Consider the following 23,971-nt stretch of genomic DNA (forward strand, 5'->3'; position numbering starts at 1 on the left):
TGGTGACGTGCGGCAACGAAATTGCGCGAAACCACCCCAAACATGAGTTTTGGACCTAAAGTAGTGGATTGGGCATGTTCGTTGCGCAAAACGAAGAAATGGTTCCGGTGGCGAAAACTCGTGCTTTGTATGCACCCCGACACCCGTTTTCGGAATGGGTGACGTGCGGCAACGAAATTGCGCGAAACCACCCCAAACATGAGTTTTGGACCTAAAGTACTGGATTGGGCATGTTCGTTGCGAAAAACGAAGAATTGGTTCCGGTGGCAAAAACTCGTGCTTTGTATGCACCCTGACCCCCGTTTTGGGAATGGGTGACGTACGACAACGAAATTGCGCGAAACCACCCCAAACATGAGTTTTGGACCTAAAGTAGTGGATTGGGCATGTTTGTTGCGAAAAACGAAGAAATGGTTCTGGTGGCGAAAACTCATGCTTTGTATGCACCCGACACCCGTTTTCGGAATGGGTGACGTGCGGTAACGAAATTGCGCGAAACCACCCCAAACATGAGTTTTGGACCTAAAGTAGTGGATTGTGCATGTTCGTTGCGAAAAACGAAGAAATGGTTCCGGTGGCGAACTCTCGTGCTTTGTATGCACCCCGACCCCCGTTTTCGGAATGGGTGACGAGCTGCAACGAAATTGCGCGAAACCAAACGTGAGTTTTGGACCTAAAGTAGTGGATTGGGCATGTTCGTTGCGAAAAACGAAGAAATGGTTCCGGTGGCGAAAACCCGTGCTTGTATGCACCCCGACACCCGTTTTCGGAATTGGTGACGTGCGACAACGAAATTGCGCGAAACCACCCCAAACATGAGTTTTGGACATAAAGTAGTGGATTGGGCATGTTCGTTGCGAAAAACGAATAAATGGTTCCGGTGGCAAAAACTCGTGCTTGTATGCACCCCGACACCCGTTTTCGGAATTGGTGACGTGCGGCAATGAAATTGCGCGAAACCACCCCAAACATGAGTTTTGGACCTAAAGTAGTGGATTGGGCATGTACGTTGCGCAAAACGAAGAAATGGTTCCGGTGGCGAAAACTCGTGCTTTGTATGCGGGGCCCGACAACCGTTTTCGGAATGGGTGACCTGCGGCAACGAAATTGCGCGAAACCACCCCAAACATGAGTTTTGGACCTAAAGTAGTGGATTGGGCATGTTCGTTGCGAAAAACGAAGAATTGGTTCCGGTGGCGAAAACTCATGCTTTGTATGCACCCGACACCCGTTATCGGAATGGGTGACGTGCGGTAACGAAATTGCGCGAAACCACCCCAAACATGAGTTTTGGACCTAAAGTAGTGGATTGGGCATGTTCGTTGCGAAAAACGAAGAAATGGTTCCGGTGGCTGATGAAGACATCCACACTACTGATGCATCTATACCAATACAAGTACCAATTTCTGGTCCCATTACTCGCGCTCGTGCTCGTCAACTCAACCATCAGGTGATTACACTCTTGAGTTCATGTCCATCATATTTAGACCATGGAGACCCGTGCACTCTTGTTTTGCTTAGGAATCAGGGAGAAGACCGAAAGGGAAAAGGATTTGAACATGCTGGATTCGGACTGCAGAAGAACACCAACTTGTGACGGTCACCACGGTCAGATGCGGGCTCGGATTGGAATGTTCAAGCACAACATGGAAAGCTTATCAAGTCTACTTTCATATGGATCCGGAATTATAGTCATATCTGTTCTGAGGCCGCCGTAATCATTGTTTTCTTACCGAGACATTTCCTGCCTTTTCTGCCCATGGTGCTGCGTCACCCTATTTTGGCCCAATGGGTCGTGTATCAAGTTAGGTCCATTAGGGACGCATCCTAGGGTTGCAGCACGACCCCAATACCCTTGTGGTTGTCCTCCCATGTTTATAAACCCCCTAGCCGCCACCAAGAACAGCGGGTTTTGTTTAGATCAAGTTTAGCTCTCGCTACTTGCTTGCAAGCGCGCGTGCTAGTTCAGCCGCCCGTCTTCTTGTCTTCGGAACCCCACCATATTGTAGTTTGATCTTTAAACCTACATTTAGATCTGGTAATTCAGTACTTGTTCTACTTGTTCTTGCTAGTTCTTCGATTGCTTGCAGGACGAGTGCCCTAGTGGCCAGGGTGTCACGCTCCACAAGATCGTGACAGCCATAGGAGGTGGTGTATCGGTTGCTAAGGCGCAGCGTCTTTGGAAGGCTGTAGTCGGGCCGTGAACGTCGTCTCCTCCCCCAATCGAGTTATTCCACACCCTCTCATCGAAAGATCGGGCAATCACCCAACGGGTGCACATCAGTTGGTATCAAAGCAAGGTTTATCGGTGAGAGATTTACTTTTCTTCGCTGTTTTCTTATCTCCTATAGTCCAGAAAAAGCCAAAAAATAGTAGATTAGTTTTACCGCAATCCTATAAACCATTGAGCATTTACTAGTACTACTTAGTTAGGGCTTGTTGAGTTTTTGGTTGCATCGGTTGTGTCGAGTTGCTGGTCTTAGTTTATTCCTTTAGAGTTTTGAGTTCTACCACGTTTTGGTCACCACGAAATCCACCATCACCAAAAACATCTCTGGTTCGTTTTTGCCACCACGGATACATATCATATCCGATTTGGAAGTTTAAATACAATCTGGAAAGCTTATCTTATCTTCTTTCCAACGGATCTGACCTTATCTCAAAATTCGTTCTGAGCGCTCCGCAATCATCGTAGAGATTTCTGGACTTCCTATATTAACAAGATTTGTTAAATCTGATTTAAAGGGGTTGTTAGCAATATCTTTATTGTTTGGGTTGTCATAGTGAAAAAAAAGGGTTTAGGCCCCTGCAAAAAAAAACAGAAGAAGAAGAAAAAAAAAGAATAGAAAAGAAAAAAAAAGGAAAAGAAGAAGAAGGGGGCTGAATCTCTAAATCTGTTGTTTCTCTTTGTGCTGTGCTAGTTGTTCTTTTTCAGTGACTACCTTTGTGCCTAGGCTCACGTCTCTAGCCTGGTTTAGCCTAGGACCAGCACAGTACCACCGTTGAACGATTATTCAGCTTGCTTTTGTAACTAACGTGGTACTAGTGTATTCCTTGCTTCAGCCCACCTACAACTCTACATATTTCGACTACAGTTTGACAGGTCGTGTTGCTGCGGCACCGATACACTTATTCCACGGTTGCAGACTTGTTGGTTGCTGACCCCTCCTGTTGTGCAAGGTAAGAATTGGTAAGAGCTTGTGTGGCAGGTTGAGAGTGAGCGCCTTGCAGTAGCTACATCCTAATAGTTGTAGAGTTTTTATTCCTTCACGTTTTTTTTTTCTTGTTGCCTCTGTTCGTCTAACCATGGCAGGATTGGAGGTTGATGATGCTTCTCGTAATATGCCACACTCTCCTCGCACCAAGGGTATCATACAACACTTTGTAAGGCTAGTGAAGACGCACACGGAAGGTCTTGATAATGACATGCAGGTGACGAATGAAAAGATGGGGCAATTGGAGGCCACACAGATCGACACGAACACCAAACTTGCAAATGTGGAAATGACAGTTGCTCATATTGACAAGAGCCTTGTCGCACTCTTGAGGCGGTTTGATGAGATGCATGCTAATATCAATGGTGGGCGTGATGAGGGCGCCGAAGGTAACTGGGATGACTATGTTGCTGATACTGAACAAGATGACCAAGAAGCACCTAATCGCCGGCGACTACGTACTAACCGTAGAAGTATGGGTGGTTTTCACCGACGTGAGGTACATGGTAATGATGATGCTTTTAGTAAGGTTAAATTTAAAATACCTCCTTTTGATGGTAAATATGACCCTGATGCTTACATTACTTGGGAGATTGCGGTTGATCAAAAGTTTGCATGCCATGAATTTCCTGAGAATGCGCGGGTTAGAGCTGCTACTAGTGAGTTTACTGAATTTGCTTCTGTTTGGTGGATAGAACATGGTAAGAAGAATCCTAATAACATGCCACAAACTTGGGATGCGTTGAAACGGGTCATGCGGGCTAGATTTGTTCCTTCTTATTATGCACGTGATATGTTAAACAAGTTGCAACAATTGAGACAGGGTACTAAAAGTGTAGAAGAATATTATCAGGAATTACAAATGGGTATGCTGCGTTGTAACATAGAGGAGGGTGAGGAATCTGCTATGGCTAGATTTTTGGGCGGGTTAAATAGGGAAATTCAGGACATCCTTGCTTATAAAGATTATGCTAATGTAACCCGATTGTTTCATCTTGCTTGCAAAGCTGAAAGGGAAGTGCAGGGACGACGTGCTAGTGCAAGGTCTAATGTTTCTGCAGGAAAATCTACACCATGGCAACAGCGCACGACTACATCCATGACCGGCCGTACACTAGCACCAACTCCCTCGCCAAGTCGACCAGCACCCCCGCCTTCCTCCAGCGACAAACCACGTGCATCTTCCACAAATTCAGCAACCAAATCTGCCCAGAAACCCGCAGGTAGTGCCTCTTCAGTAGCTTCCACAGGTAGAACAAGAGATGTTCTGTGTTATCGATGCAAGGGCTATGGACACGTGCAGCGTTATTGTCCTAATCAGCGTGTTTTGGTGGTAAAAGACGATGGTGGGTATTCCTCTGCTAGTGATTTGGATGAAGCTACACTTGCTTTGCTTGCGGCTGATGATGTAGGCACTAAGGAACCACCCGAAGAACAGATTGGTGCAGATGATGCAGAGCATTATGAGAGCCTCATTGTACAGCGTGTGCTTAGTGCACAAATGGAGAAGGCAGAGCAGAATCAGCGACATACGTTGTTTCAAACAAAGTGTGTCATTAAGGAGCGTTCATGTCGTTTGATCATTGATGGAGGTAGCTGCAACAACTTGGCTAGCAGCGACATGGTGGAGAAGCTTGCACTTACGACCAAACCGCACCCGCATCCATATCACATTCAATGGCTCAACAATAGTGGTAAGGTCAAGGTAACCAAGCTGGTACGAATTAATTTTGCTATTGGTTTATATCGTGATGTTGTTGACTGTGATGTTGTGCCTATGGATGCTTGTAATATTCTGCTAGGTAGACCATGGCAATTTGATTCAGATTGTATGCATCATGGTAGATCAAATCAATATTCTCTCATATACCATGATAAGAAAATTATTTTGCTTCCCATGTCCCCTGAGGCTATTGTGCGTGATGATGTTGCTAAAGCTACCAAAGCTAAAACTGAGAACAACAAGAATATTAAAGTTGTTGGTAATAACAAAGATGGGATAAAATTGAAAGGACATTGCTTGCTTGCAACAAAAACTGATGTTAATGAATTATTTGCTTCCACTACTGTTGCCTACGCCTTGGTATGCAAGGATGCTTTGATTTCAATTCAAGATATGCAGCATTCTTTGCCTCCTGTTATTACTAACATTTTGCAGGAGTATTCTGATGTATTTCCAAGTGAGATACCAGAGGGGCTGCCACCTATACGAGGGATTGAGCACCAAATTGATCTTATTCCTGGTGCATCTTTGCCGAATCGTGCGCCATATAGGACAAATCCAGAGGAAACAAAAGAAATTCAGCGACAAGTGCAAGAACTACTCGACAAAGGTTACGTGCGTGAGTCTCTTAGTCCGTGTGCTGTTCCGGTTATTTTAGTGCCTAAAAAAGATGGAACATGGCGTATGTGTGTTGATTGTAGGGCTATTAATAATATCACGATACGTTATCGACACCCTATTCCATGTTTAGATGATATGCTTGATGAATTGAGTGGTGCCATTGTCTTTTCTAAAGTTGATTTGCGTAGTGGGTACCACCAGATTCGTATGAAATTGGGAGATGAATGGAAAACTGCTTTCAAAACTAAGTTCGGATTGTATGAGTGGTTAGTCATGCCTTTTGGGTTAACTAATGCACCTAGCACTTTCATGAGATTAATGAACGAGGTTTTGCGTGCCTTCATTGGAAAATTTGTGGTAGTATACTTTGATGACATATTAATCTACAGCAAATCTATGGATGAACATGTTGATCACATGCGTGCTGTTTTTAATGCTTTACGAGATGCACGTTTATTTGGTAACCTTGAGAAGTGCACATTTTGCACCGATCGAGTTTCGTTTCTTGGTTATGTTGTGACTCCACAGGGAATTGAGGTTGATCAAGCCAAGGTAGAAGCGATACATGGATGGCCTATGCCAAAGACTATCACACAGGTGCGGAGTTTCCTAGGACTTGCTGGCTTCTATCGCCGTTTTGTGAAGGACTTTAGCACCATTGCTGCACCTTTGAATGAGCTTACGAAGAAGGGAGTGCATTTTAGTTGGGGCAAAGTACAAGAGCACGCTTTCAACGTGCTGAAAGATAAGTTGACACATGCACCTCTCCTCCAACTTCCTGATTTTAATAAGACTTTTGAGCTTGAATGTGATGCTAGTGGAATTGGATTGGGTGGTGTTTTGTTACAAGAAGGCAAACCTGTTGCATATTTTAGTGAAAAATTGAGTGGGTCTGTTCTAAATTATTCTACTTATGATAAGGAATTATATGCTCTTGTGCGAACATTAGAAACATGGCAGCATTATTTGTGGCCCAAAGAGTTTGTTATTCATTCTGATCATGAATCTTTGAAACATATTCGTAGTCAAGGAAAACTGAACCGTAGACATGCTAAGTGGGTTGAATTTATCGAATCGTTTCCTTATGTTATTAAGCACAAGAAAGGAAAAGAGAATATCATTGCTGACGCTTTGTCTAGGAGATATACTTTGCTGAATCAACTTGACTACAAAATCTTTGGATTAGAGACGATTAAAGACCAATATGTTCATGATGCTGATTTTAAAGATGTGTTGCTGCATTGTAAAGATGGGAAAGGATGGAACAAATATATCGTTAGTGATGGGTTTGTGTTTAGAGCTAACAAGCTATGCATTCCAGCTAGCTCCGTTCGTTTGTTGTTGTTACAGGAAGCACATGGAGGTGGCTTAATGGGACATTTTGGAGCAAAGAAAACGGAGGACATACTTGCTGGTCATTTCTTTTGGCCCAAGATGAGAAGAGATGTGGTGAGATTGGTTGCTCGTTGCACGACATGCCAAAAGGCGAAGTCACGGTTAAATCCACACGGTTTGTATTTGCCTCTACCCGTTCCTAGTGCTCCTTGGGAAGATATTTCTATGGATTTTGTGCTGGGATTGCCTAGGACTAGGAAGGGACGTGATAGTGTGTTTGTGGTTGTTGATAGATTTTCTAAGATGGCACATTTCATACCATGTCATAAAACTGACGATGCTACTCATATTGCTGATTTGTTCTTTCGTGAAATTGTTCGCTTGCATGGTGTGCCCAACACAATCGTTTCTGATCGTGATGCTAAATTTCTTAGTCATTTTTGGAGGACTTTGTGGGCAAAATTGGGGACTAAGCTTTTATTTTCTACTACATGTCATCCTCAAACTGATGGTCAAACTGAAGTTGTGAATAGAACTTTGTCTACTATGTTAAGGGCAGTTCTAAAGAAGAATATTAAGATGTGGGAGGACTGTTTGCCTCATATTGAATTTGCTTATAATCGATCATTGCATTCTACTACAAAGATGTGCCCATTTCAGATTGTATATGGTTTGTTACCTCGTGCTCCTATTGATTTAATGCCTTTGCCATCTTCTGAAAAACTAAATTTTGATGCTACTAGGCGTGCTGAATTGATGTTAAAACTGCACGAAACTACTAAAGAAAACATAGAGCGTATGAATGCTAGATATAAGTTTGCTAGTGATAAAGGTAGAAAGGAAATAAATTTTGAACCTGGAGATTTAGTTTGGTTGCATTTGAGAAAGGAAAGGTTTCCTGAATTACGAAAATCTAAATTGTTGCCTCGAGCCGATGGACCGTTTAAAGTGCTAGAGAAAATTAACGACAATGCATATAGGCTAGATCTGCCTGCAGACTTTGGGGTTAGCCCCACATTTAACATTGCAGATTTAAAGCCCTACTTGGGAGAGGAAGTTGAGCTTGAGTCGAGGACGACTCAAATGCAAGAAGGGGAGAATGATGAAGACATCCACACTACTGATGCATCTATACCAATACAAGTACCAATTTCTGGTCCCATTACTCGCGCTCGTGCTCGTCAACTCAACCATCAGGTGATTACACTCTTGAGTTCATGTCCATCATATTTAGACCATGGAGACCCGTGCACTCTTGTTTTGCTTAGGAATCAGGGAGAAGACCGAAAGGGAAAAGGATTTGAACATGCTGGATTCGGACTGCAGAAGAACACCAACTTGTGACGGTCACCACGGTCAGATGCGGGCTCGGATTGGAATGTTCAAGCACAACATGGAAAGCTTATCAAGTCTACTTTCATATGGATCCGGAATTATAGTCATATCTGTTCTGAGGCCGCCGTAATCATTGTTTTCTTACCGAGACATTTCCTGCCTTTTCTGCCCATGGTGCTGCGTCACCCTATTTTGGCCCAATGGGTCGTGTATCAAGTTAGGTCCATTAGGGACGCATCCTAGGGTTGCAGCACGACCCCAATACCCTTGTGGTCGTCCTCCCATGTTTATAAACCCCCTAGCCGCCACCAAGAACAGCGGGTTTTGTTTAGATCAAGTTTAGCTCTCGCTACTTGCTTGCAAGCGCGCGTGCTAGTTCAGCCGCCCGTCTTCTTGTCTTCGGAACCCCACCATATTGTAGTTTGATCTTTAAACCTACATTTAGATCTGGTAATTCAGTACTTGTTCTACTTGTTCTTGCTAGTTCTTCGATTGCTTGCAGGACGAGTGCCCTAGTGGCCAGGGTGTCACGCTCCACAAGATCGTGACAGCCATAGGAGGTGGTGTATCGGTTGCTAAGGCGCAGCGTCTTTGGAAGGCTGTAGTCGGGCCGTGAACGTCGTCTCCTCCCCCAATCGAGTTATTCCACACCCTCTCATCGAAAGATCGGGCAATCACCCAACGGGTGCACATCAGTGGCGAACTCTCGTGCTTTGTATGCACCCCGACACCCGTCTTCGGAATGGGTGACGTGCTGCAACGAAATTGCACGAAACCACCCCAAACATGAGTTTTGGACCTAAAGTAGTGGATTGGGCATGTTCGTTGCGAAAAACGAAGAAATGGTTCCGGTGGCGAAAACTCGTGCTTGTATGCACCCCGACACCCGTTTTCAGAATGGGTGACGTGCGGCAACGAAATTGCGCGAAACCACCCCAAACATGAGTTTTGGACCTAAAGTAGTGGATTGGGCATGTTCGTTGCGAAAAACGAATAAATGGTTCCGGTGGCAAAAACTCGTGCTTGTATGCACCCCGGCACCTGTTTTCGGAATTGGTGACGTGCGGCAACGAAATTGCGCGAAACCACCCAAACATGAGTTTTGGACCTAAAGTAGTGGATTGGGCATGTTCGTTGCGTAAAACGAAGAATTGGTTCCGGTGCCGAAAACTCATGCTTTGTATGCACCCGACACCCGTTATCTGAATGGGTGACGTGCGGTAACGAATTTGCGCGAAACCACCCCAAACATGAGTTTTGGACCTAAAGTAGTGGATTGGGCATGTTCGTTGCGAAAAACGAAGAAATGGTTCCGGTTGCGAACTCTCGTGCTTTGTATGCACCCCGACACCCGTTTTCGAAATGGGTGACGTGCTGCAACGAAATTGCACAAAACCACCCCAAACATGAGTTTTGGACCTAAAGTAGTGGATTGGGCATGTTCGTTGCGAAAAACGAAGAAATGGTTCCGGTGGCGAAAACTCGTGCTTGTATGCACCCCGACACCCGTTTTCGGAATGGGTGACGTGCGGCAACGAAATTGCGCGAAACCACCCGAAACATGAGTTTTGGACCTAAAGTAGTGGATTGGGCATGTTCGCTGCGAAAAACGAATAAATGGTTCCGGTGGCAAAAACTCGTGCTTGTATGCACCCCGACACCCGTTTTCGGAATTGGTGACGTGCGGCAACGAAATTGCGCGAAACCACCCCAAACATGAGTTTTGGACCTAAAGTAGTGGATTGGGCATGTTCGTTGCACAAAACGAAGAAATGGTTCCGGTGGCGAAAACTCGTGCTTTGTATGCACCCCGACACCCGTTTTCGGAATGGGTGACGTGCGGCAACGAAATTGCGCGAAACCACCCCAAACATGAGTTTTGGACCTAAAGTAGTGGATTGGGCATGTTCGTTGCGAAAAACGAAGAATTGGTTCCGGTGGCAAAAACTCGTGCTTTGTATGCACCCTGACCCCCGTTTTGGGAATGGGTGACGTACGACAACGAAATTGCGCGAAACCACCCCAAACATGAGTTTTGGACCTAAAGTAGTGGATTGGGCATGTTTGTTGCGAAAAACGAAGAAATGGTTCTGGTGGCGAAAACTCATGCTTTGTATGCACCCGACACCCGTTTTCGGAATGGGTGACGTGCGGTAACGAAATTGCGCGAAACCACCCCAAACATGAGTTTTGGACCTAAAGTAGTGGATTGGGCATGTTCGTTGCGAAAAACGAAGAAATGGTTCCGGTGGCGAACTCTCGTGCTTTGTATGCACCCCGACCCCCGTTTTCGGAATGGGTGACGAGCTGCAACGAAATTGCGCGAAACCAAACGTGAGTTTTGGACCTAAAGTAGTGGATTGGGCATGTTCGTTGCGAAAAACGAAGAAATGGTTCCGGTGGCGAAAACCCGTGCTTGTATGCACCCCGACACCCGTTTTCGGAATTGGTGACGTGCGACAACGAAATTGCGCGAAACCACCCCAAACATGAGTTTTGGACATAAAGTAGTGGATTGGGCATGTTCGTTGCGAAAAACGAATAAATGGTTCCGGTGGCAAAAACTCGTGCTTGTATGCACCCCGACACCCGTTTTCGGAATTGGTGACGTGCGGCAATGAAATTGCGCGAAACCACCCCAAACATGAGTTTTGGACCTAAAGTAGTGGATTGGGCATGTACGTTGCGCAAAACGAAGAAATGGTTCCGGTGGCGAAAACTCGTGCTATGTATGCGGGGCCCGACAACCGTTTTCGGAATGGGTGACCTGCGGCAACGAAATTGCGCGAAACCACCCCAAACATGAGTTTTGGACCTAAAGTAGTGGATTGGGCATGTTCGTTGCGAAAAACGAAGAATTGGTTCCGGTGGCGAAAACTCATGCTTTGTATGCACCCGACACCCGTTATCGGAATGGGTGACGTGCGGTAACGAAATTGCGCGAAACCACCCCAAACATGAGTTTTGGACCTAAAGTAGTGGATTGGGCATGTTCGTTGCGAAAAACGAAGAAATGGTTCCGGTGGCGAACTCTCGTGCTTTGTATGCACCCCGACACCCGTCTTCGGAATGGGTGACGTGCTGCAACGAAATTGCACGAAACCACCCCAAACATGAGTTTTGGACCTAAAGTAGTGGATTGGGCATGTTCGTTGCGAAAAACGAAGAAATGGTTCCGGTGGCGAAAACTCGTGCTTGTATGCACCCCGACACCCGTTTTCAGAATGGGTGACGTGCGGCAACGAAATTGCGCGAAACCACCCCAAACATGAGTTTTGGACCTAAAGTAGTGGATTGGGCATGTTCGTTGCGAAAAACGAATAAATGGTTCCGGTGGCAAAAACTCGTGCTTTGTATGCACCCCGACCCCCGTTTTGGGAATGGGTGACGTACGGCAACGAAATTGCGCGAAACCACCAGACATGAGTTTTGGACCTAAAGTAGTGGATTGGGCATGTTTGTTGCGAAAAACGAAGAAATGGTTCTGGTGGCGAAAACTCATGCTTTGTATGCACCCGACACCCGTTTTCGGAATGGGTGACGAGCTGCAACGAAATTGCGCGAAACCAAACATGAGTTTTGGACCTAAAGTAGTGGATTGGGCGTCTTCGTTGCGAAAAACGAAGAAATGGTTCCGGTGGCGAAAACTCGTGCTTGTATGCACCCCGACACCCGCTTTCGGAATTGGTGACGTGCGACAACGAAATTGCGCGAAACCACACCAAACATGAGTTTTGGACCTAAAGTAGTGGATTGGGCATGTTCGTTGCGAAAAACGAATAAATGGTTCCGGTGGCTAAAACTCGTGCTTGTATGCACCCCGACACCCATTTTCGGAATGGGTGACGTGCGGCAACGAAATTACACGAAACCACCCCAAACATGAGTTTTGGACCTAAAGTAGTGGATTGGGCATGTTCGTTGGGAAAAACGAATAAATGGTTCCGGTGGCGAAAACTCGTGCTTTGTATGCACCCCGACACCCGTTTTCGGAATGGGTGACGTGCGGCAACGAAATTGCGCGAAACCACCCCAAACATGAGTTTTGGACCTAAAGTAGTGGATTGGGCATGTTCGTTGCGAAAAACGAAGAGTTGGTTCCGGTGGCAAAAACTCGTGCTTTGTATGCACCCCGACCCCCGTTTTGGGAATGGGTGACGTACGACAACGAAATTGCGCAAAACCACCCCAAACTTGAGTTTTGGACGTAAAGTAGTGGATTGGGTATGTTTGTTGCGAAAAACGAAGAAATGGTTCCGGTGGCGAAAACTCATGCTTTGTATGCACCCGACACCCGTTTTTGGAATGGGTGACGTGCGGTAACTGATGAAGACATCCACACTACTGATGCATCTATACCAATACAAGTACCAATTTCTGGTCCCATTACTCGCGCTCGTGCTCGTCAACTCAACCATCAGGTGATTACACTCTTGAGTTCATGTCCATCATATTTAGACCATGGAGACCCGTGCACTCTTGTTTTGCTTAGGAATCAGGGAGAAGACCGAAAGGGAAAAGGATTTGAACATGCTGGATTCGGACTGCAGAAGAACACCAACTTGTGACGGTCACCACGGTCAGATGCAGGCTCGGATTGGAATGTTCAAGCACAACATGGAAAGCTTATCAAGTCTACTTTCATATGGATCCGGAATTATAGTCATATCTGTTCTGAGGCCGCCGTAATCATTGTTTTCTTACCGAGACATTTCCTGCCTTTTCTGCCCATGGTGCTGCGTCACCCTATTTTGGCCCAATGGGTCGTGTATCAAGTTAGGTCCATTAGGGACGCATCCTAGGGTTGCAGCACGACCCCAATACCCTTGTGGTCGTCCTCCCATGTTTATAAACCCCCTAGCCGCCACCAAGAACAGCGGGTTTTGTTTAGATCAAGTTTAGCTCTCGCTACTTGCTTGCAAGCGCGCGTGCTAGTTCAGCCGCCCGTCTTCTTGTCTTCGGAACCCCACCATATTGTAGTTTGATCTTTAAACCTACATTTAGATCTGGTAATTCAGTACTTGTTCTACTTGTTCTTGCTAGTTCTTCGATTGCTTGCAGGACGAGTGCCCTAGTGGCCAGGGTGTCACGCTCCACAAGATCGTGACAGCCATAGGAGGTGGTGTATCGGTTGCTAAGGCGCAGCGTCTTTGGAAGGCTGTAGTCGGGCCGTGAACGTCGTCTCCTCCCCCAATCGAGTTATTCCACACCCTCTCATCGAAAGATCGGGCAATCACCCAACGGGTGCACATCAGTTGGTAATCAGAGCAAGGTTTATCGGTGAGAGATTTACTTTTCTTCGCTGTTTTCTTATCTCCTATAGTCCAGAAAAAGCCAAAAAAATAGTAGATTAGTTTTACCGCAATCCTATAAACCATTGAGCATTTACTAGTACTACTTAGTTAGGGCTTGTTGAGTTTTTGGTTGCATCGGTTGTGTCGAGTTGCTGGTCTTAGTTTATTCCTTTAGAGTTTTGAGTTCTACCACGTTTTGGTCACCACGAAATCCACCATCACCAAAAACATCTCTGGTTCGTTTTTGCCACCACGGATACATATCATATCCGATTTGGAAGTTTAAATACAATCTGGAAAGCTTATCTTATCTTCTTTCCAACGGATCTGACCTTATCTCAAAATTCGTTCTGAGCGCTCCGCAATCATCGTAGAGATTTCTGGACTTCCTATATTAACAAGATTTGTTAAATCTGATTTAAAGGGGTTAGTGAAAAAAAAGGGTTTAGGCCCCTGCAAAAAAAAACAGAAGAAGAAGAAAAAAAAAAGAATAGAAAAGAAAAAAAAAAGGAAAAGAAGAAGAAGGGGGCTGAATCTCTAAATCTGTTGTTTCTCTTTGTGCTGTGCTAGTTGTTCTTTTTCAGTGACTACCTTTGTGCCTAGGCTCACGTCTCTAGCCTGGTTTAGCCTAGGACCAGCACAGTACCACCGTTGAACGATTATTCAGCTTGCTTTTGTAACTAACGTGGTACTAGTGTATTCCTTGCTTCAGCCCACCTACAACTCTACATATTTCGACTACAGTTTGACAGGTCGTGTTGCTGCGGCACCGATACACTTATTCCACGGTTGCAGACTTGTTGGTTGCTGACCCCTCCTGTTGTGCAAGGTAAGAATTGGTAAGAGCTTGTGTGGCAGGTTGAGAGTGAGCGCCTTGCAGTAGCTACATCCTAATAGTTGTAGAGTTTTTATTCCTTCACGTTTTTTTTTGTTGCCTCTGTTCGTCTAACCATGGCAGGATTGGAGGTTGATGATGCTTCTCGTAATATGCCACACTCTCCTCGCACCAAGGGTATCATACAACACTTTGTAAGGCTAGTGAAGACGCACACGGAAGGTCTTGATAATGACATGCAGGTGACGAATGAAAAGATGGGGCAATTGGAGGCCACACAGATCGACACGAACACCAAACTTGCAAATGTGGAAATGACAGTTGCTCATATTGACAAGAGCCTTGTCGCACTCTTGAGGCGGTTTGATGAGATGCATGCTAATATCAATGGTGGGCGTGATGAGGGCGCCGAAGGTAACTGGGATGACTATGTTGCTGATACTGAACAAGATGACCAAGAAGCACCTAATCGCCGGCGACTACGTACTAACCGTAGAGGTATGGGTGGTTTTCACCGACGTGAGGTACATGGTAATGATGATGCTTTTAGTAAGGTTAAATTTAAAATACCTCCTTTTGATGGTAAATATGACCCTGATGCTTACATTACTTGGGAGATTGCGGTTGATCAAAAGTTTGCATGCCATGAATTTCCTGAGAATGCGCGGGTTAGAGCTGCTACTAGTGAGTTTACTGAATTTGCTTCTGTTTGGTGGATAGAACATGGTAAGAAGAATCCTAATAACATGCCACAAACTTGGGATGCGTTGAAACGGGTCATGCGGGCTAGATTTGTTCCTTCTTATTATGCACGTGATATGTTAAACAAGTTGCAACAATTGAGACAGGGTACTAAAAGTGTAGAAGAATATTATCAGGAATTACAAATGGGTATGCTGCGTTGTAACATAGAGGAGGGTGAGGAATCTGCTATGGCTAGATTTTTGGGCGGGTTAAATAGGGAAATTCAGGACATCCTTGCTTATAAAGATTATGCTAATGTAACCCGATTGTTTCATCTTGCTTGCAAAGCTGAAAGGGAAGTGCAGGGACGACGTGCTAGTGCAAGGTCTAATGTTTCTGCAGGAAAATCTACACCATGGCAACAGCGCACGACTACGTCCATGACCGGTCGTACACTAGCACCAACTCCCTCGCCAAGTCGACCAGCACCCCCGCCTTCCTCCGGCGACAAACCACGTGCATCTTCCACAAATTCAGCAACCAAATCTGCCCAGAAACCAGCAGGTAGTGCCTCTTCAGTAGCCTCCACGGGTAGAACAAGAGATGTTCTGTGTTATCGATGCAAGGGCTATGGACACGTGCAGCGTGATTGTCCTAATCAGCGTGTTTTGGTGGTAAAAGACGATGGTGGGTATTCTTCTGCTAGTGATTTGGATGAAGCTACACTTGCTTTGCTTGCGGCTGATGATGCAGGCACTAAGGAACCACCCGAAGAACAGATTGGTGCAGATGATGCAGAGCATTATGAGAGCCTCATTGTACAGCGTGTGCTTAGTGCACAAATGGAGAAGGCAGAGCAGAATCAGCGACATACATTGTTTCAAACAAAGTGTGTCATTAAGGAGCGTTCATGTCGTTTGATCATTGATGGAGGTAGCTGCAACAACTTGGCTAGCAGCGACATGGTGGAGAAGCTTGCACTTACGACCAAACCGCACCCACATCCATATCACATTCAATGGCTCAACAATAGTGGTAAGGTCAAGGTAACCAAGTTGGTACGAATTAATTTTGCTATTGGTTCATATCGTGATGTTGTTGACTGTGATGTTGTGCCTATGGATGCTTGTAATATTCTGCTAGGTAGACCATGGCAATTTGATTCAGATTGTATGCATCATGGTAGATCAAATCAATATTCTCTCATACACCATGATAAGAAAATTATTTTGCTTCCCATGTCCCCTGAGGCTATTGTGCGTGATGATGTTGCTAAAGCTACCAAAGCTAAAACTGAGAACAACAAGAATATTAAAGCTGTTGGTAATAACAAAGATGGGATAAAATTGAAAGGACATTGCTTGCTTGCAACAAAAACTGATGTTAATGAATTATTTGCTTCCACTACTGTTGCCTACGCCTTGGTATGCAAGGATGCTTTGATTTCAATTCAAGATATGCAGCATTCTTTGCCTCCTGTTATTACTAACATTTTGCAGGAGTATTCTGATGTATTTCCAAGTGAGATACCAGAGGGGCTGCCACCTATACGAGGGATTGAGCACCACATTGATCTTATTCCTGGTGCATCTTTGCCGAATCGTGCGCCATATAGGACAAATCCAGAGGAAACAAAAGAAATTCAGCGACAAGTGCAAGAACTACTCGACAAAGGTTACGTGCGTGAGTCTCTTAGTCCGTGTGCTGTTCCGGTTATTTTAGTGCCTAAAAAAGATGGAACATGGCGTATGTGTGTTGATTGTAGGGCTATTAATAATATCACGATACGTTATCGACACCCTATTCCACGTTTAGATGATATGCTTGATGAATTGAGTGGTGCCATTGTCTTTTCTAAAGTTGATTTGCGTAGTGGGTACCACCAGATTCGTATGAAATTGGGAGATGAATGGAAAACTGCTTTCAAAACTAAGTTCGGATTGTATGAGTGGTTAGTCATGCCTTTTGGGTTAACTAATGCACCTAGCACTTTCATGAGATTAATGAACGAGGTTTTGCGTGCCTTCATTGGAAAATTTGTGGTAGTATACTTTGATGACATATTGATCTACAGCAAATCTATGGATGAACATGTTGATCACATGCGTGCTGTTTTTAATGCTTTACGAGATGCACGTTTATTTGGTAACCTTGAGAAGTGCACATTTTGCACCGATCGAGTTTCGTTTCTTGGTTATGTTGTGACTCCACAGGAAATTGAGGTTGATCAAGCCAAGGTAGAAGCGATACATGGATGGCCTATGCCAAAGACTATCACACAGGTGCGGAGTTTCCTAGGACTTGCTGGCTTCTATCGCCGTTTTGTGAAGGACTTTAGCACCATTGCTGCACCTTTGAATGAGCTTACGAAGAAGGGAGTGCATTTTAGTTGGGGCAAAGTACAAGAGCACGCTTTCAACGTGCTGAAAGATAAGTTGACACATGCACCTCTCCTCCAACTTCCTGATTTTAATAAGACTTTTGAGCTTGAATGTGATGCTAGTGGAATTGGATTGGGTGGTGTTTTGTTACAAGAAGGCAAACCTGTTGCATATTTTAGTGAAAAATTGAGTGGGTCTGTTCTAAATTATTCTACTTATGATAAGGAATTATATGCTCTTGTGCGAACATTAGAAACATGGCAGCATTATTTGTGGCCCAAAGAGTTTGTTATTCATTCTGATCATGAATCTTTGAAACATATTCGTAGTCAAGGAAAACTGAACCGTAGACATGCTAAGTGGGTTGAATTTATCGAATCGTTTCCTTATGTTATTAAGCACAAGAAAGGAAAAGAGAATATCATTGCTGACGCTTTGTCTAGGAGATATACTTTGCTGAATCAACTTGACTACAAAATCTTTGGATTAGAGACGATTAAAGACCAATATGTTCATGATGCTGATTTTAAAGATGTGTTGCTGCATTGTAAAGATGGGAAAGGATGGAACAAATATATCGTTAGTGATGGGTTTGTGTTTAGAGCTAACAAGCTATGCATTCCAGCTAGCTCCGTTCGTTTGTTGTTGTTACAGGAAGCACATGGAGGTGGCTTAATGGGACATTTTGGAGCAAAGAAAACGGAGGACATACTTGCTGGTCATTTCTTTTGGCCCAAGATGAGAAGAGATGTGGTGAGATTGGTTGCTCGTTGCACGACATGCCAAAAGGCGAAGTCACGGTTAAATCCACACGGTTTGTATTTGCCTCTACTCGTTCCTAGTGCTCCTTGGGAAGATATTTCTATGGATTTTGTGCTGGGATTGCCTAGGACTAGGAAGGGACGTGATAGTGTGTTTGTGGTTGTTGATAGATTTTCTAAGATGGCACATTTCATACCATGTCATAAAACTGACGATGCTACTCATATTGCTGATTTGTTCTTTCGTGAAATTGTTCGCTTGCATGGTGTGCCCAACACAATCGTTTCTGATCGTGATGCTAAATTTCTTAGTCATTTTTGGAGGACTTTGTGGGCAAAATTGGGGACTAAGCTTTTATTTTCTACTACATGTCATCCTCAAACTGATGGTCAAACTGAAGTTGTGAATAGAACTTTGTCTACTATGTTAAGGGCAGTTCTAAAGAAGAATATTAAGATGTGGGAGGACTGTTTGCCTCATATTGAATTTGCTTATAATCGATCATTGCATTCTACTACAAAGATGTGCCCATTTCAGATTGTATATGGTTTGTTACCTCGTGCTCCTATTGATTTAATGCCTTTGCCATCTTCTGAAAAACTAAATTTTGATGCTACTAGGCGTGCTGAATTGATGTTAAAACTGCACGAAACTACTAAAGAAAACATAGAGCGTATGAATGCTAGATATAAGTTTGCTAGTGATAAAGGTAGAAAGGAAATAAATTTTGAACCTGGAGATTTAGTTTGGTTGCATTTGAGAAAGGAAAGGTTTCCTGAATTACGAAAATCTAAATTGTTGCCTCGAGCCGATGGACCGTTTAAAGTGCTAGAGAAAATTAACGACAATGCATATAGGCTAGATCTGCCTGCAGACTTTGGGGTTAGCCCCACATTTAACATTGCAGATTTAAAGCCCTACTTGGGAGAGGAAGTTGAGCTTGAGTCGAGGACGACTCAAATGCAAGAAGGGGAGAATGATGAAGACATCCACACTACTGATGCATCTATACCAATACAAGTACCAATTTCTGGTCCCATTACTCGCGCTCGTGCTCGTCAACTCAACCATCAGGTGATTACACTCTTGAGTTCATGTCCATCATATTTAGACCATGGAGACCCGTGCACTCTTGTTTTGCTTAGGAATCAGGGAGAAGACCGAAAGGGAAAAGGATTTGAACATGCTGGATTCGGACTGCAGAAGAACACCAACTTGTGACGGTCACCACGGTCAGATGCAGGCTCGGATTGGAATGTTCAAGCACAACATGGAAAGCTTATCAAGTCTACTTTCATATGGATCCGGAATTATAGTCATATCTGTTCTGAGGCCGCCGTAATCATTGTTTTCTTACCAAGACATTTCCTGCCTTTTCTGCCCATGGTGCTGCGTCACCCTATTTTGGCCCAATGGGTCGTGTATCAAGTTAGGTCCATTAGGGACGCATCCTAGGGTTGCAGCACGACCCCAATACCCTTGTGGTCGTCCTCCCATGTTTATAAACCCCCTAGCCGCCACCAAGAACAGCGGGTTTTGTTTAGATCAAGTTTAGCTCTCGCTACTTGCTTGCAAGCGCGCGTGCTAGTTCAGCCGCCCGTCTTCTTGTCTTCGGAACCCCACCATATTGTAGTTTGATCTTTAAACCTACATTTAGATCTGGTAATTCAGTACTTGTTCTACTTGTTCTTGCTAGTTCTTCGATTGCTTGCAGGACGAGTGCCCTAGTGGCCAGGGTGTCACGCTCCACAAGATCGTGACAGCCATAGGAGGTGGTGTATCGGTTGCTAAGGCGCAGCGTCTTTGGAAGGCTGTAGTCGGGCCGTGAACGTCGTCTCCTCCCCCAATCGAGTTATTCCACACCCTCTCATCGAAAGATCGGGCAATCACCCAACGGGTGCACATCAGTAACGAAATTGCGTGAAACCACCCCAAACATGAGTTTTGGACCTAAAGTAGTGGATTGGGCATGTTCGTTGCGAAAAACGAATAAATGGTTCAGGTGGCAAAAACTCGTGCTTGTATGCACCCCGACACCCGTTTTCAGAATTGGTGAAGTGCGGCAACGAAATTGCGCGAAACCACCCCAAACATGAGTTTTGGACCTAAAGTAGTGGATTGGGCATGTTCATTGCGCAAAACAAAGAAATGGTTCCGGTGGCGAAAACTCGTGCTTTGTATGCACCCCGACACCCGTTTTCGGAATGGGTGACGTGCGGCAACGAAATTGCGCGAAACCAGCCCAAACATGAGTTGTGGACCTAAAGTAGTGGATTGGGCATGTTCGTTGCGAAAAACGAAGAGTTGGTTCCGGTGGCAAAAACTCGTGCTTTGTATGCACCCCGACCCCCGTTTTGGGAATGGGTGACGTACGACAACGAAATTGCGCGAAACCACCCCAAACATGAGTTTTGGACCTAAAGTAGTGGATTGGGCATATTTGTTGCGAAAAACGAAGAAATGGTTCCGGTGGCGAAAACTCATGCTTTGTATGCACCCGACACCCGTTTTCGGAACAGGTGACGTGCGGTAACGAAATTGCGCGAAACCACCCCAAACATGAGTTTTGGACCTAAAGTAGTGGATTGGGCATGTTCGTTGCGAAAAACGAAGAAATGGTTCCGGTGGCGAACACTTGTGCTTGTATGCACCCCGACACCCGTTTTCAGAATTGGTGACGTGCGACAACGAAATTGCGCGAAACCACCCCAAACATGAGTTTTGGACCTAAAGTAGTGGATTGGGCATGTTCGTTGCGAAAAATGAAGAAATGGTTCCGGTGGCAAAAACTCGTGCTTGTATGCACCCCGACACCCGTTTTCGAATTGGTGACGTGCGGCAACGAATTTGCGTGAAACCACCCCAAACATGAGTTTTGTACCTAAAGTAGTGGATTGGGCATGTTCATTGCGCAAAACGAAGAAATGGTTCCGGTGGCGAAAACTCGTGCTTTGTATGCACCCCGACACCCATTTTCGGAATGGGTGACGTGCGGCAACGAATTTGCGCAAAACCACCCCAAACATGAGTTTTGGACCTAAAGTAGTGGATTGGGCATGTTCGTTGCGCAAAACTAAGAAATGGTTCCGATGGCGAAAACTTGTGCTTGTATGCACCCCGACACCCATTTTCGGAATGGGTGACGTGCGACAACGAAATTGCGCGAAACCACCCCAAACATGAGTTTTGGACCTAAAGTACTGGATTGGGCATGTTCGTTGCGAAAAACGAAGAATTGGTTCTGGTGGCAAAAACTCGTGCTTTGTATGCACCCCAACCCCCGTTTTGGGAATGGGTGACGTACGACAACGAAATTGCACGAAACCACCCCAAACATGAGTTTTGGGCCTAAAGTAGTGGATTGGGCATGTTCGTTGCGAAAAACGAAGAAATGGTTCCGGTGGCGAAAACTCGTGCTTGTATGCACCCCGACACCCGTTTTCGGAATTGGTGACGTGCGGCAACGAAATTGCGCGAAACCGCCCCAAACATGAGTTTTGGACCTAAAGTAGTGGATTGGGCATGTTCGTTGCGAAAAACGAAGAAATGCTTCCGGTGGCAAAAACTCGTGCTTGTATGCACCCCGACACCCGTTTTCGGAATTGGTGACGTGCGGCAACGAAATTGCGCGAAACCACCCCAAACATGAGTTTTGGACCTAAAGTAGTGGATTGGGCATGTACGTTGCGCAAAACGAAGAAATGGTTCCGGTGGCGAAAATTCGTGCTTTGTATGCACCCCGACACCCGTTTTTGGAATGGGTGACCTGCGGCAACGAAATTGCGCGAAACCACCCCAAACATGAGTTTTGGACCTAAAGTAGTGGATTGGGAATGTTCGTTACGAAAAACGAAGAATTGATTCTGGTGGCAAAAACTCGTGCTTTGTATGCACCCCGACCCCTGTTTTGGGAATGGGTGACGTACGACAACGAAATTGCGCGAAACCACCCCAAACATGAGTTTTGGACCTAAAGTAGTGGATTGGGCATGTTCGTTGCGAAAAACGAAGAAATGGTTCCGGTGGCGAACTCTCGTGCTTTGTATGCACCCCGACCCCCGTTTTCGGAATGGGTGACGTGCTGCAACGAAATTGCGCGAAACCACCCCAAACATGAGTTTTCGACCTAAAGTAGTGGATTGGGCATGTTCGTTGCGAAAAACGAAGAAATGGTTCCGGTGGCGAAAACTCGTGCTTTTATGCACCCCGACACCCGTTTTCGGAATTGGTGACGTGCGACAACGAAATTGCGCGAAACCACCCCAAACATGAGTTTTGGACCTAAAGTAGTGGATTGGGCATGTTCGTTGCGAAAAACGAATAAATGGTTCTGGTGGCAAAAACTCGTGCTTGTATGCACCCCGACACCCGTTTTCAAATTGGTGATGTTGGGGACTTGTTCTCAAATGCTATGAATTAAGAACAAGGCAACATAAAATGTTAAATGTTAACGTCCTTCGTCCATGAAACATTATTCCCTTGAGGATAATGAGCCTTGGACGAAGATTGATGAGAATATAATTACGAAGCTCAAGTCTTCGTAATAAAATTTCAATAGATTGTATAAGATAACATAAAATAAAGAGTATAAAAGGGTAAATAAATCATAGACGAATTATATTATATTACATTTACTTAATATATTGAATCATTGAATACAATAATACCTCTGCCTTGGCAAAGGTTGGTTCCCGAAAGATGCGATTGCAATTACCAGAATGCGTGAACAGTAAAGGAATATTGTTCACTATTTATAGGCACAGGACGCAGCCTGTGAGGAATTACAAGTATGCCCCTTATAAAAGTTTACAACATTGACTCAGACCTTTATGGACTAAAAGGTCATTCTATCTTTAAGTCGGTTTGTAATACCGAAGCTTCATGAAGAGGAACCTTCGGCCATCTTATACAAACAGCTTCAGCCGAAGACCGCTTCTTCCTATAAGACCTTCGGCGACGAAGCATGGACCCAACAGTAGCCCCTTTCGCGGTGTTAGATCGTTTTTCGTAACGAGCTTGATCCGTGAAAAAAAAATCTCTTTAAGCTTCGGGGAGCCGAAGGTCTAAAAAACACCTTCCCTGAGCTCGTTGTCGAGAAACGATTCAGTTCCCCATCACGTAGCGGTCCCACCTTGCAGAGTTACTGTTTGGTCTCTGCGGTCCACCACACAGTGAGTGCGAGCGGGTGTCCGCCTGGTGTAAAAATCCTGGCGCTTCGCCTTCTTACCTGCAGTACTATATAAACAGACGAGTAGGTGTGAAGTTACCATAGCATTCATTGCTATTTGCACTGTTTTGCTGCCAAAATTTTTAGCCATCGCCGAAGCTTGACTCTCGGAATCGAACGAAGCTCCAGCTTGAAGCCTGCTTCATCAGAAGAAAAAACTTCGGAAGAAAAAAGTATTAAATTTCCACAAATTCATAATTAAATGGCCAGAGTGCGTTCTACCGCCAGGGTTGAGCGTGAGGGGGGCGAAACTGAAGCTTCGGAGACTGTTCCCATCTCCGAAGCTATGCATCGATCCGGGCTGGTGACTTCGGAAAAGATCCCTAGTGATGATGCAGAACAAGCAGAACAAGCAATTGCCGAAGCAGAAGAAGAAGATATTGAGGAAACTGATCCCGAAGATGATTATCGCATTGCCATGCCAAGCAAGCCCAGCCACTTGGACTTCGGGAAATCTACTGTTTCGAAGGCTGATCTCTCCAAGATGGTAAAGTCGGGCTTTTTTAATGAAAATCAGAAGAAGCTATTACGCTTCGGGGGAGAAGAGACTACCCCAAAG

Source organism: Zea mays, chromosome 1, assembly GCF_902167145.1.
Source record: "Zea mays cultivar B73 chromosome 1, Zm-B73-REFERENCE-NAM-5.0, whole genome shotgun sequence".
In the NCBI taxonomy this organism is placed as follows: Eukaryota; Viridiplantae; Streptophyta; class Magnoliopsida; order Poales; family Poaceae; genus Zea; species Zea mays.